A 5,000-nucleotide genomic window follows, 5' to 3' on the forward strand; every position below is an offset into this window, starting at 1 on the left:
AAAAAAAAAGAAAAAAAAGAAACAAAGAGAGAAAAAGTTATATATGGATATTTAATAAATGATTACGATTCTTGATCGGAGATTAAAAAAAGAAACAGAGAAGAAGAGAAGAAAAATCGTGGATATATTTATTAGCTAATTTTTTTCCCTTTAATCGTATAGATTAAAGCACGCTATCAAAGTTTACTTTAATAAACTAGCAAGGTAATATTCTTAGATTTTAAGAAACGGGACAATATCGGTTTTTAGCATAAGTTGAAGACCACTGTGTAAAGTGTGCGATAGCACGTACGTTCATACACCGGGTGGCACGTGAGAAATCAAGTGGCACGATGGCAACATTTGTAAAATCTTATATCGTGCTGTACGTCGGGTCAATGCTGCTTATCTACCGTTTTACTAAAGCAACCGACTAACAACCGTTCTCTCTCTCTCTCTCTCTTTCTTTCTCTCTTTCTTTCTTTCTCTCTCTCTCTCTCTCTCTCTCTCTCTCTCTCTCTTTCTCTCTCGTTTACTCGTGAGCTACGCTGTGTAATCGTTAAATGAGCAAAGAGAACCGCAAGATTTACTACTTTCGAACGCGCACGCGACCATTTTATTTGCAAATTACTCTCTCCTTCTTCTTTTACTACACACGAGTAACATTTTTTACGTAGACAAAAAGCAAAAATACTTTCGATGGCTCTTAAAAAAGTAACAAAACAAGAAAAAGAAAAGAAAGGAAAACATAAACCTGATTAAGATATTATAAAGAACAAATTAATTATATATATATATATAAGTATATATATATATAACTATAAAATTGATTAGTACTGCATAATTAAATAGCTATATTTATACGGAATATATAAAACATTTTACACGAAGAAGAAGTTAGTTCGTCGAATGTGATCGTTAACGTAAGAATATAAATCACACGTGCGTCTAGGACGAAGATCGACGGTGTACTGAATTGTTTATGATCGGTCACTTAGCATAGATGTATGTATACATGATATTTATGTAGATGAATTTATCTCCGTATATTACACACGTACGTATTTACCTCTCTTTGTTTACAAAATTGATATTCTATCCTTCTAATCTCCGTAGTAATTTTCGATAATACTTTGAAATATGTAAATAATTATTCTTTTCGTAAGACATTGACGAATTATTATTAATAAAATATTTCAATGATAATCATAGTGAATGATATCTTCGGTGAGCGATCGAAAGGATTAAATGTAAATTAAATTTCGATTTAAATATGATAAGTAAGTACTTACTTATTTACTTACTTATCTATACTAATATACATATATATTCTACGTTGCTGTTCTTTGCTTATGATACGTATATTTTGTAATTCCAATGGGACTATACATATATATATATATATATATATATATATATATATATATATATATACGTTATTGATTTTCATATTAAAAATTTAACGACAGATCTCTGACATATTAAACCTATCATAAATTTAATATCTATTAGAAGTAATCTTTCTTGGAAAACTAGTTGTTACTTATTACGACTAATACCATTTTGATCATAGATTAAATAAGAATAATAAATTATATTATATTTATATTATTTAATAGTGTATAAAAGTCAGTAGCGTTCGAGTTATCAGCCGTCAGTAACATCATAATCTTTCGTGGACATTCATGCACCGTGGGGTATATATATTCAAGCTCTCATTAACTGCATAATTAACCTTCTCTCGCATCGGAGCGCAGCGCATTAGATCGAATTGTGGGGGGTAATCGGGTGGCTCAATGGCGGCTCGGCCCTAAGCGTCGGCCCTACGTGCCTCTCCTCTCTCTCTCTCTCTCGCTCTCTCTCTCTCTCTATCACTCCCTCTTTCTCTTGCTTCCTCCTCTCTACGTACGTCTACTACTCACGAACGCTTGGCTTGTGTCCGTGGAAGAGCTAATAACCTTGCCTTGCTTCGTGATTGACGCGCCTATACCGGCTAATTATCAACAACAATCAATAATGGCCCCCGAGAGTTCCAACGCCACCGACTACTCCCTTACCACCCTTCCTGATCCACCCCTTTCTATACACCTTCAACATCTTTGCTGTTTCTTGCTAATAGGTTACAATGCGAATTAACGATAAGAAATTGATTTATACGGAAAAAGATGAAAAATTTTGTCGTATATAATATACATAATATATATATATATATATATATATATATATATATATATATACACATTCGTGTAGAATATATAGTAAATATATATATTCTATCTTCACATTTCTATCGTTAACTATTTTTCTACTGTGATTTATTTTTTTCCGGAATAAGGTAGACAAAATTTGGTCAATGCGTACAACTATTTCTGAAAAGTAAAGTACTTCTATGAAGAAAAAAAAAGAAAAAAAAAAAAAAAAGAATTCTTATTACTTCCTCGATCTTTTTTTTTTAATAATCCAACTTTTACTTAATAATATATGATTGTAAAAAAATAGATAAAAATTGTCGATTCGTAAGATTATTTTCTGAACAGTAGATATTTATATTTTATACAAGAACAAATTCATATTAATTTTCAATCTTATCCTCGTAGTCCTTCGAACTTTCTTTCAATAATATGTGACATTCGAATTAATTGATTGAAATTAAAGAGTACTTTTTAAAATGTATATCAAAAAGAAGCACGACAATTTTACAATTATCACGATTTGAAAATATTGTTGATTGATCGAAGATCGAGGGTCAACCGTTCGAAGTAAATTTTCTAGTAGTTTTGAGTCGATAGAAATTACGGGGGTTGCTTCTACAGAGAAATAGTATATATACATACATATATATATATATATACATATACATATATACATACACATATATATATATATATGGTAAAGCGAAGTATACGGGCGTGTACGCCGTGCGGGGATACGTCTGCGCAATAATTGGTTTCGGTGGGACAGAGTAACCATCATCGTGATTAAATTCTACCAGGCAGGCGCAGAATGTCGGCGTGACGACGCGTTCACCGCTAGACTCTCTCTCTCTCTCTCTCTCTCTCTCTCTCTCTCTCTCTCTCTCTCACTTACTCCTTCTGTTTAACACGTTTCTAGATTCTCTCTCTCTCTCTCTCTCTCTCTCTCTCTCTCATTTACGTCGTCTTCGCAAGACGAATTGCGAATTAAACTTCGTGATTTCGTACGTCCTGACCTCGACTAGTTCATGCTACTCGAAATTTACACTTTATAAATGTCTATTAAGAAAATTAATACAGTATATTACATATACATGTATGTATATATGTATATATATCTTTTGATTTTTATTACCCGTGAAATAGCTTAATTGATATTTGTTATAATAATAAAAACAAAATACAACGAGGGAGAAAAGAGAAAACAAAAAGAAAAAAAAATAGATGTATTTAAGCAAATATTCTCCGATCGAAAAGGTGTCGGTCATTGTCGGTATTTCTACGAGAGAAAGATAATAATCGCGGATACCGTGTATTTAAGAGGGGAAGCGTGCGCACGCTCTCTCTCTCTCTCTCTCTCTCTCTCTCTCTCTCTCTCTCTCTCTCTCTCTCTCTCTCTCTCTCTCTCTCTATCTCGAGAAAGAAAGAAAAAAAAAAAGTGTTCTATCACGTTCTAGCTACTTAAGAGATTGACACGAAAAGATAGTATAATGGACGAAGTGGTCGGCCCGTGCTTTCTTAACCCTCCACCCCCTCCCTCCTCTCTACTCCTCTTCACCCCCACTCCACCCTTCTATTCCGACTTACCTACTGACTCTAATGGGCCAACACTGATCGCTGATAAATTTTAAAACGCCGTGGGGGCCCCTTTTGATTCTTCTCGGCTGCTTAATCGAGTTAAGGTGCCGATTAAGAAACAGGCTGCCGTCACGTTAACGCGGTACGATCGTACCTACACTAAAGTTTATTCCTTTGTCCTACCGTAAAAATCCTTCGTCCTTCGGATGTTACGGTTTAAAGGTACGTATCAATCGTTCTCAACTCGAGAATAATTTTCTTCATAGAAATGATATAGTTAATTATTTATGTAATGAATGTATATTATAATTAAGATTAATATATTATATCGTAGTATGTAGGTATTATTATAATATATATTATATATATATATATATCATATTATATGATAGTAGTTATATAATATATTATAATATGTATAAGAAAACGACGTTTGTTAAGTAAGATCTATGGATTTGTTCTTCGTTGTTTTAATATCGTTGTTAAATGGATATTTCGTTCTTATCGTGGAGATTAAAATTGTTCAAAAATGTTATACTTTTACGAATGAATTGATTTTTGCCTGATAGACCGATAATGTTATCGGATGCGTTATAATATAAATTCGAAATACTTATCGTTTCTGATCTTAAACGTTTTCGTTAGTTCAGTGAAGCAGCCGCCGATATTGCTACGATCCAACCTGGTATCCTATAATCCGTCCCGTTCGTCGCCGTATTTGCGAGGAAAACGTCACGTGCGATAATTAATGCTAAACGGATTAACTTCCTCGAATGCGAGCTCTCGTATTAATCCGATTATAATGGACTGACGTTAACTGTGAAAGGTTTATTACTCTTTTCCTAAAAGAAGTCACCTTATTCTAGGTTGACAAGTAAGTTACTTACTTAGATAGATACATATATCTACGTAATACATACGATATAGATAAGTTCTCGCTAAAACTCGGTCAACGATAAATTTCCGAGAGTCCACTTATTGTGCTTTATTTTACATAGTTAATTAACCTTTTAGATGGATATAACAGGATAGATCGAGATATATTATATCGACGTTTGACGGAATAATAAAATAAATTCGATGATTTTAATTATTAACATTGATAAATTAAAGTAAGCGAAAATTATACGAGGAATTTATTTTACGATGATAAGATTTACGAACGTATTAATAGAGAAAGAAAAAGACAGAGAGACAGACAGAGAGAGAGAGAGAGAGAGAGAGAGAGAGAGAGAGAGAGAGAAGGGTGTA

At 33.0% G+C, this 5,000-nt stretch overlaps 1 protein-coding gene across 1 annotated transcript in view; it reads right to left on the reverse strand.

The window, feature by feature from the left end:
- The window catches only part of LOC122638027 (retinal homeobox protein Rx1-like), a 40,689-nt gene that overhangs the window by 24,269 nt on the left and 11,420 nt on the right, over window positions 1–5,000 (reverse strand). The gene's annotated exons all lie outside the window — the stretch shown is intronic.

This window comes from Vespula pensylvanica, chromosome 2, assembly GCF_014466175.1.
Source record: "Vespula pensylvanica isolate Volc-1 chromosome 2, ASM1446617v1, whole genome shotgun sequence".
Lineage (NCBI taxonomy): Eukaryota > Metazoa > Arthropoda > Insecta > Hymenoptera > Vespidae > Vespula > Vespula pensylvanica.